The sequence below is a fragment of the Nilaparvata lugens genome, chromosome 13 (assembly GCF_014356525.2).
Source record: "Nilaparvata lugens isolate BPH chromosome 13, ASM1435652v1, whole genome shotgun sequence".
Classification (NCBI taxonomy): Eukaryota; Metazoa; Arthropoda; class Insecta; order Hemiptera; family Delphacidae; genus Nilaparvata; species Nilaparvata lugens.
Genome location: NC_052516.1, coordinates 7,576,930 through 7,587,976, shown reverse-complemented (window position 1 = coordinate 7,587,976; position 11,047 = coordinate 7,576,930). Strand labels below are relative to the sequence as shown.

General features: G+C 35.1%; 1 protein-coding gene across 1 annotated transcript in view; it reads left to right on the top strand.

The window, feature by feature from the left end:
- The window catches only part of LOC111049709 (proteoglycan 4), a 90,962-nt gene that overhangs the window by 18,779 nt on the left and 61,136 nt on the right, over positions 1 to 11,047 (top strand). The gene's annotated exons all lie outside the window — the stretch shown is intronic.

The window sequence follows — 11,047 nt, the reverse complement described above, 5'->3', positions numbered from 1 at the left end:
TCCTCTACAGTTTTTGGATTTTTCCTCTTCATAGCTTCTCTCAAAAAAATTATATTTTTCGTGTTCTGTGAAATTTTTGTTGGTCTCGTCGATGCTGATTGTTTGAAAAAACTCACAACCAGAGATTCCATCAAATTGTATGATTCCTGCAGGGTCAGGTGCGATTCATTTTCAATTATATGTCATACATTTGCCATTATTCATGTGTCTCTGTTTCATTCAGTGCCAGCATTTTAACAACATTTTTATTTCATGTACGCCTCGGTCTCAATGAATTCCATTCTTTAGACAGTATGATAGTTATCAGTCTGTGATCTGTGAAGAATTAAATTTTTCCGGTGACATCGAACTGTTCCACGAGGCCTCTATATGCTGTCAAAACATAATCAATTTCACTTTTTGTTTGCTGATATGGAGAGATCCATGTCCACTTTCTTCCTCTTCTTTTTTTGAAAAATGAATTAATCACCTTCAACCCTTGTTGAAAACAGAAATCATCTAGCATTGATTGTTTCTGCTTCCATATCCATATTTACCTACGACATTCGCCTCGTTGTCTTCCTGAAATCCAACTTGTGCATTGGAATCTCCTAGTATTATCGTAGAGTTTCTCCAATTATTGCTTTTATCTTGAGACAAGATCGTAGGAAGAGTTTTGTAGAAAAGTTCTCATTCTATCACATCTGATTCAACTTTAGGAGCGTAAACTTGATAAATATTAACGTTTTACAGATTCCAACTCTCAGTCTCAACACTGCAATTCTTTCTGAGAAACCCTTGAGTTCGATTTATTTTTTCTTTTAAATGTTTCTTTATTAAAAATCCTCTTTGCCTTGTGTCTCGACAAAGTGGTAGAAAAGGAATTCGCTTTTTCTGTATATAATTTTTCAGAATTTCTCCTTACCTCTGCTAAACCAAGAATGTCTATATTTGTTTCTTGTAATGCTTTTTCTAATTCACACAGTCTGTCTTCCGTACAGAGAGTTCTCACATTTAGTGTTCCTATCACTAACCCTGGAGGGCTACAGTCCAAATTCCCCTCGGTGACCAACCTTTCTGAGGAAATTTTATTTCTTGAATTTCTCGCTTTTTATATCATCCTGTTTTTGTTGGTTGGCAGCCTAGTTTCCATTTAACGCTATTCATTCCTATCCAAGTTCTTATCCCTACTTTTCATCTGGAAATAGTTGTCTATAGGACCCTTTTTCTCTACACTGCTACTTTCCTTTCCTGTCTTTTCGGGTACTATTTCCTCCTGTTTCTCATCTGATGCCCTCATTTGTTTTGCCTGGCTTTCCTTACTCGTTGGAGAAACACTTAACTCTCTTTTTTTATTTCCTTTCTCATATTCCATCATGACTAATTTATCGTACTTTATTACGGCGTATTTACCTTCTTTTCTGGCTGCTACTAGATCGTTTTTGAGGCTCTTCCTAATTTGTTGAACGTCCTCAGGATAGTCTTCAGAGACAGGAATATTAGATCCTTTCAATTTCTTACTATTCTTCAAAACTTCCGTTTTTTCGACAGCGTTGTCAGTGCCAGAACAATTGGTCTGGCTGTATTATCTTCGTTTTTTCCTATTCTTCTGACAAAGTCCACCTCCCAGTTTTCAACTCTTACATCGAGTTTTCCTCTTATTAGTTCAATAACCAAACTTTTTGGATCGCTCGTATTATCATTCTTCAGCCCGTGTACAACTATGTTTCTCTCCCTGACCTTTTTTCCAATCGACTTATCTTCTCCTTCTGCTCTTTAAGTGTTTCGTTGATATTGAGTAGTTGTTCCTTCATAACATCTGCAACCCTGTCTGTAATGACACTCACCTTCTCATCAAATTCGGTTTTTAGCTCTTGCTTTGAATCTGCTTTGAATCTATCAAGCATACTGACGAGGTCTTTGGACTCCATTTCTTGTCCTTCTTTGTACTTACAATGCTATACAGTTGAATATTTTTCTTTTCTATTCAAAGTTACTCCATTCTTTGAACACTCATTGCTATATGTAAAATTCGGAATATCTGTAAACAAGCCGTCGATAGTCATGATAAAGAACTTAGCCGTTCAACAAGAAGAAAATAACAATGAAGATATAATGAAATAAATGCTGGTTCCTCCCGAATTCTTGAGATATAAGATAATATCATTATGTAGGTCATTAGGACTTGAATACCGTAATCATCAGTGACTAAAGAGCTATGCTATATCTCAACGAAATTTTTACTAATAGTTTGATAATTCACTCCCAGATGGAGTCAGGCACTGAAGTATTCCAATCTCCGACTAAACATCCCTCAATCGTGGCCTTCTTCCCATCGAGGTCAATTCGTTGTTTACTCGTTGGCACTAACTGAGTCCAAAGTACACTTCTCTTTGAAATACTGTATTAATTGTATGCCTGACGAAAAATGGCTGATCGCAATGTTTTTCGAGAGCTTACTAATTTAGAACTTTTCAACTGCAACCAGTGTTGCCAACCCCCAAACAACAATATCATATTACTATCCATTGAGTGAATATTTCAGTCTTAAACTCGTATTTTACATTGTTTATATAAATCTGTTCGTTCAATAAAGATTACAAATTTTTATGATTTTTATAAATTGCACATGTACATTTTAAATTAAATCGTTTTTACCGCCGGTCAAATAGGGCATTGTGATTGGTACATCCCAAAACTGCATCATGTATCATTGCACTGAATAAAGTTAAATCCCATTTCCTTTAACTTTTTGTTTTGTTTTCATATTTTGTTCATGCTCGTTTGATATAATAAATATTTTTGTGTTTTCTTAATTGCTTTTTTGTTTACATCCATTTGGCATGCTTGCTTACTAAACCCTCTGATCCTAGTCTAAGCGAATGCTATTTATACGCAACTAATTTGCCACAAGGTGTCTGGCTAATTCTCACAATATACGGCTCGACCGACTACTAAGGTCGCCGACTAGTTAACATCAAAGAACCTAACCTCAAATATTATATATATATATATTATATTATTAAATAAATTGCAACAATACTTTTATTTTCATTTGGCTGTTCATAATCATAGCCTTGAGAGTCGTTATTATCTAATCTAGATTGTTGACACCGTATCTGGTGATAACAATTTCCAGCTTCTTGCTCTGAGACCTCTCAATTTCTTTTCAGTAAAAGATTTTGGGGAATACCCAAATTATATTCTTAACTTGGCAATTGCGTCAGGTTTTGCTTTGTCTGTTCTTTCGAAACAGGAATTATTGCATCACCTGGCCGATCTGGCTCAATATGAACTGTTACAGAAGATAGACGAGGAAATGGATTCGTTCAACCACAACACTGGGAGACAAGTACACATTTACCAACTACCGCATTCAAAGTACACGCTCTAAAACCTAGTTATCTTCCATTTGGCTGTCACAAACTATGTTACTTCCCATTTCGCAGCTAAGCAGAACATGACAGTAGCATTCTATTAGAAGCACTATGGTTGACAGCTTGGTTAAGATGGTCAAGTCTGCTGAATATGTCAAAGCACTTTCACCTTATCTAGATCTGGCCTACAACCAGAACATCAATATTAACCAAACTTTTCAATCTCAGGACTAAATCTCCAGAGAGACGAGTAACGAATTTTACATGTTTCATACCACATTGATACACTTTTTATCCAACCCCCCGAATGAAAAAGAATAAGAATATGACAATTGATTATTTTTCATGCTCATGACAAAATTCATTCAAAAAACAAAATAATGACCATAGAGTACCCAATAACAGTGAGAGTCGAGGGTCATAAGTATTGCTCTGGTTCATTTTTCCAGTCATCATTATCGTGGTGGACACACGACGGCACTAATTTCAGCTTGATAAGCAGGTTCTATCGATATTTTATATTCTCAGAAATGTTGAAATTGGAATATAAATCATACTGATTATCGTTGCATGAGAGTTAAAGGAATTAAAGGAACTTATTAGACTTAACTTATTGACCTATTATTTCCTTTATGGGTTTGATTGTGGTAACAACTATTGTTGAAACCCAACATTTCCCAAGAATTATTATTGAATAACAACAATTTATTGAAGGAGCCATCTATTATTGAATTTTCAAAGCTGAAAAATTGAACAAAACTATTGTTTTAATCACAGAATAAGGCTAGCTTCACACGCATTCGGTTTCGATCGGTTCAGTTCGTTTTCGGTTCGTTACCGAAAACGAATAAGGCTTTCATACATGTCAGGTTCCAATTCGTACGCTTCTAATTAAGTATTTTGTTCTCAAACACAGCCGTGTTTGGATTTTCACAGTTTCATGCTGGTATATTTAAATATAACAGCTGGTGTTAAATTGTAAGATGTTATTTCTTGAACAACAAAATTTTCAAGTTAATAAAAAATTGTGAATTATTCGAATATGGTCCAGGCAATGAATGCTCAAAAACGGGTATAGAGGGAAAAGTTGGGAAGACAATTTTTACTTTCCTTGCCCTATTACCATAGGTAAGGAGAGTATTGCTTTCCGAAAAAAATTAAGGTACCCCAATTTCTATATTTCTATACGTTCCAAGGACCCCTGAGTCCAAAAAAGTGGTTTTTGGGTATTGGTCTGTATGTGTGTGTGTGTGTGTGTGTATGAGTGTATGTGCGTCTGTGTACACGATATCTCATCTCCCAATTAACGTAATGACTTGAAATTTGGAACCTAAGGTCCTTTCCCTATAAGGATCCGACACGAACAATTCCGATCAAATGCAATTCAAGATGGCGGCTAAAATGGCGAAAATGTTGCCAAAAACAGGGTTTTTCGCGATTTTCTTGAAAACGGCTTCAACGATTTTGATCACATTTATACTTAAAATAGTCATTGTTAAGCTCTATCAACAGCCACAAGTCCCATATCTGTGAAAATTTCAGGAGTTTCGCTTCATCTATGCAAAGTTTGATTTTAGATTCCCATTTATCAGGCTTCAGACACAATTGAAAGAAAAAAATTCAAGTGGAAAACATTGAGCATGAAAATCTTTACAATCAATGTTCAATAACATTTTCACCTAAAATTGAAAATAAGCTCGAAGTTCGGGAAAATAAGATTATTCAATTTGAAAATTGTTGTCAAGTGTTGATTCTATTAAATCATTCACTATGAAGAGATAGCAGACTTCATGTGTCTGCAGAGCTATTGTCCTGTCACCAGCTGGCTTAGATCTTTGAATAGTAGACTCGAGATGTGCGTGAACACTAGCGTCAGTTGATCAATTTTTATAACGGCAAGAAAAGTTGTGTGAGTGCGCCACACCAGATTTTTGACCCCGCAGTTCTGTTTAGGGTAGTAAGGAGGTAAACATATAAAGATTCCCCACCCATACCCCGGTGCTAAGTTGTGGCGGTGGTTTAAAGGTACCATTTTTTGGTTTCTTGCATAAAACTCGAAACTATGTATCCTAAGGACGTGACGTTCATATAACAAATTAAAGCCTTAATAATTTCCTACAATATTCATTTCACAACTTTTTTTATATCTCCTCTAGTTTTCGAGATATCCGCTCTTGAAGGTGTGACATTTTGAAAAAAAAAACACATTTGCCAACAATGTTTTTCTACTTTTGCTCTTATAACTTTTCAAAAATCGATGGGAAGAATCCATATTAATTATGAGCTCATAGAGCATTGAATTCTCTTCGATTTTATGTATTATTTCACACTTTTACGAATTTCCCTACACTTTTGCAGCAGCTTCAGTGTTGAGTGTGAAATCTCCATTCTTGCAACAATAGACCAATTGACAAAGGAATTTGAAGGGAATGCTTTGAAAAAAATGTTTGACTTCCCAGCTTTGTTGAGACTAGTTGGGAGAAGAACATATCAAAATTCCCCATCCCTAGCTCATGTGCTAAGGGGATGAGGGTGGTTTAAAAGTTGCATTTTTCAGCGTTTTGCATCCACGCTCATATCTTGAGAACAACGCATCCCACCGACATAACTAACGAATCAAAAATAAAGCTTGATAAATTCTGTACACTTTCTGTACAAATAAATTTTGTGATATTCCTAACAGTTCCCGGAATATTCGCTCTTGAAGGTGTGTAATTGTTGAAATACAGGTTTTTATCCAATGTTTTGCTCTTTCAGGGCTTATAACTCTCCAACAATGCATCATAAAAACTAATGCTTACCGTAAGTTTGTAGAGCATTGTATTCTCTTCGAAATTATGATTATATAACTTCACTATTCAAAGTTTTCCTTTGATTGTTACAGGAGCTTCAATTTCGGGGGTGAAATTTTCATTGCTGCAATTATTGATCGTTTGACAATGACATTTGAATGGGTTGTCTGTGACACAATTTTTGACTTTGAAGCTTGATTTGGACTAGTTAGTAGGTGAACATAGCAAAAGTGCGCATCTTTATCCCATCTGTTGAAGGTGTGGAACCGCTGAGTTGACACTTGTTGCAGCAATGAAAATTTCACCCCCTACATTGAAGCTGCTATAACAATGGAAGGAAAACTTTGAATAGTAAAGTAATTCATCATTTCAAAGAGAATTTAATGCTCTACAAACCTACGATAAGCATCCGTTTCTATGATGCATCGTTGGAGAGTTACAAGCCCTGAAAGAGCAAAACATTGGATAAAAACCTGTATTCCAACAATAATTACACACCTTCAAGAGGGTTAACTTTCTTATGTTGAAAACTTTGTTTTAAACTCTGGTGTAAACGCATTTTAATTTATTCATTTACAGTGGATCAGATGAAGATCATTATTTCAATGATCACACACATGTTTCAATTCAAATTTGAAGACAATTTTCCGCTTTTTATTCCGGCTGTTATATCATAATTATGAATAGTCTCGTTAAATGAAATCATATGGAAGTCAATTATATTGATAACAAGATCTTGTTAATAAGAAATTTTCTGTTATAAACATGAGTTATAAACCTGATGGAATTTATTAGAGTCAAGTGGGCGTTCGGTTCTATGCGGTTTCTATTTGGTACCGAATTCAAACTGAATTACCGTTTCACACTTATCGGAATTTGCCGAAAACAAACCGAAAACGAAACAAACCGAATGAGTGTGAAACTAGCCCAAGGAGTCTGAATAAATCAGGGTAGGGTTTAAAATATCTTCTTCATATTGTGCTTAATGTTGAAACTCAAACCAAAAAATTTCACTAAAAAGCCAGAAAGTTTCCCAGAAAAATAGAAAAAGATCGATTTATTGATTGTATTAAGGTATCGAGTAAGGTAGTTACACAAAATCCTGTTAAATTAATATCATTATTAAATTCACGAGAAGCGATCAGAGATGGCTTTTTTCAATGGAAGGCTTCTCTGGTTTGTTTACTTGGCAATTATTCACGGTTTACATTCAACAGGCTTTTGTACAACTAGGCCTTACTCTAGGCGATATGCACCACCTACGTTCAACGCTGAGCCACGTTTACTTGTATATGTCCACGTTACTTGTTGCATTTATCACAATGAGTTTCATGCGAGGTTTAAACAAACAGCCTACATCTCTTGGTTCAAACCAATTATCTGCAAAAAACACGTATAAAACACATCATGATAACTGCAGCCATACCTACAAGTAAACGTGGTTTAGCGTTGAACGTGATGTCAGCATATTATGGCCCTAATGCCATAAGAGAGCTAATATTAATTTATTAATTTTATTGGACTCATCAGATTCAGCATATTTATATTATTCCTGGTATTTAGTGAGGTAAATGATGTATGTCTAACTGGATCTAATGATAGAACTAGAGTCAACAATTCTACCCAAAACGTATTCTAGGTACATTGGAGTGAACTATAAGCATGTTGATACAACCCAGGCTCTTCTCTACGTGATCTCCCAAAAATGTTCAAACCAGAGTTTAATCAAATTAGAAAAATGTTGACACTGTTCAGCCAGGGGTTTTCCTGTATTGTTTTCAAAGAAAATGTTGTTGTGCATTGCCATTCATTTGTCAATTAAACTCTCAATAGCAATCAATCATTGGAGTTCCATATCTGAGCAATGTCAGTAGATTCATTTTTCGAACCTTCAAATCAATTACTGTATTGTTAGTTCTTTGTAGTTATAGCTTTTTTCCTGATTTCATGAAACCAATACTTTATCTCATGTGTGAGGTTCATTTAACGTTATTCAAAGTGTGATTATGATGTATGAGCCAGGCTCAATTTAGTTGAGCTAAAAATAGATATGAAGGGAAGCTGGTAGATCCTCAAGGAAAGTGAAAAATTTTAATAAAGTTTGAAAAATATAGTCAATACCTATGAGTATCTTTTCCTATAGTTGTGAGTTGCGCAAATGGAAACGACCACAGGGTAAAATCAGTCTTTGCCTAGTTCGAGCTTTACAAAAGGCTCTGGTAGAAGAGATCTCTAATCAAATTTCGATTGTAAACAATGTTACGTTTCTTTGGTGGGCAGTGAAAATTTAGAATGAATTTGGAATCATGTTACAAAATAAAGACTACTTGACTTACTATCTGGTGTGGAAAGGAGACTCATAAAGAACAACATATTTGTAGAGAGAGAGATATGACTTTAATGGACCTGATTTTGTGAACATCACAAAATATATTTCAACTGACTGGAAATATTTTGACTAGAGATAATGAAGCCTTAAGGAAACAGGTGAGCCAAGATTGATACAGAGATCTTCAAAATAATAAATTATTTCAGCAAACAAGAAAGTTAACAAAATCTAAGGTTGAGAAGTTACTCAAACGGGGACTATTAGGACTCTAGTAAAATTCGAACTAAAACAAAACAAGTTTACAAGACCAACCTGTTCTTCACATTACAGAAAATTAACCTATTAAATCTAATTTATAGTCCCTAAGCGCCTCTAATTATTCTTACCCCAAAGACTTAGATTGTGTCAGGGGCAATTAAACATTTTCAGAAATGCTAATCACACCAAACACTGTCTGTATTGGCGAACACTTCCCCTTTTTGAAACAGTTCATAATCCACTTCGTTTTCCCTGTTTACACCTTTTCACGATGAATTATTTTTCTCATACCTTGTTCCGTTGATCGTACTGGGAATTGTATTGATTTGATACTGACAGTATGTTGCTGTCCCTGACACGTCCTGCGAGTTCATAGTACAGAGCCCGTTGTTAGAATCTACTGCGGCCGTCCTTATAATGATTAGAGGATTCCTGGTCGATTGCGAAGGCGGTGGGTCGTCAACTCGTAAAACTCGTAAACCGCTCTAAGCGGAAATTGTTCAAGAATAAAATCATTTTCGTATCTCTCTCTTCCCTAGTTTACATGAAATTTAATAAAGAATAATATAAGAACAAATAATACTGGAGAATATGTACAATTTGGTCACAACCAATGATCGACTACATATTTTGACTAGAAACCAAAACTAGAATAAATTGCAACAAAGAATCGGGCAGAGATACGCAGATGTTCCCTGGCTCCAAAGTTTTTCCAAGTGACGGGCAACGCCTTAGCAAAATTTTGTACAGCTCAATCAGGCTTGCCAATTAATAGAGGACAAGAAATTAATTCCCCTCATAAGCATACCTCTCTTTCAATAATAAAGTGAGAGAGAAGACAAGAAGTGAGACCGATATCCCCAGTTCTCACACTGTAAACTGATGACATCAGGCAACAAGCGATAAGAGAACAAAACTTCACAGACGAGAAAATTGTAATCTATATTACCATTACAACAAGACAACTATAAAATAATGTTGATTTACTGAATTGTAATAGAATATTTGTCAGAACTTCAACTTCTAAGAAAGATGGACTTCGCCATACAAAGCCTACAAAGCTTCGAAGTATAGAATAAGTTATTCTCAACTTGTTCAGTAGCCTATACCTATGACATTATTATTACTATTATTATTATTATTATATTATTATTATTATATTATTATTATATTATTATTATTATATTATTATTATTATTATATTATTATTATTATATTATTATTATTATATTATTATTATTATTATTATTTTGGAGAGCTCTTCATGTATGCAGACGACACTGCTTTGATAGTAGCCCATAAAAATTTCAAAATAGCCGAAAAATTTATTCAAGATGACTATAATAATATTCTTCGATTGTTACATGATAGGAACTTGATTATAAATGAATCCAAGACAGTGGTCCTACACTTCAAAACACCCCATACTAAAGTTCTTAATCCTCCAGTTATAAAAAATCATGATTATAAGTGTCTTTATTTGAATAATGGTGATCCCTGCACATGTACCCCTATGAAAGTTACAAATAACACCCGTTACCTTGGTGTAATCTTGGATGATGAACTAAAATGGGAATCACATATAGATCATATTTCGAAAAAGTTACGTGCAATCAGTCCTCAAATCTTCTTTTTACATAGAAATATACCACCAGATTGTCTTTATCTAATTTATAAATCATTATCAGAATCCTTAATTAAGTATGGCATCGAGGCTTGGGGGTGTGCTGCAAACTACCTATTGGACAGGGTAGAGCGTATCCAATTCAGAACTCTCAAGTGTATAATGTCCGTATATAACCGATTAAATTTCACAATTCATGATAAACAATCCGTTCAACGATTTTTTCACACACTCCAAAGAAAATCTATCTATATAAGATACCATTAATGTACAGAAATAATTATTCCTACCGACAATTAGCACCTATACCTCAATATAAGTAGAGGCATTCTGATACTTTAAACTCACTTTTTTGCTCGAAATCCCCCTCCCCCTCTCACCCCTCACCCATACCACCTTCCCCCTCTCATCCTCTCCCATCCCACCACCCCCGGCTACCCCCCTCCCGCCACATGGTGGGGGGTGTTCTAAAGATAGATTTTCCCTCTACTTCTCTCTCACTCTCTCTCTCTCTCTCTCTCTCTCTCTCTCCTTCTCTCTCTCCCTCTAATCTAGAACCGGAGAAAGTACTTTAAGGATACCCAATCATCGAACTACTATTTTCACAAAATCCTTCTTAGTCAGTGCCTGTCGTGCATGGAATATTCTTCATATTCTCTTGAAAAAGAACTTTCAGTTTTACACTACA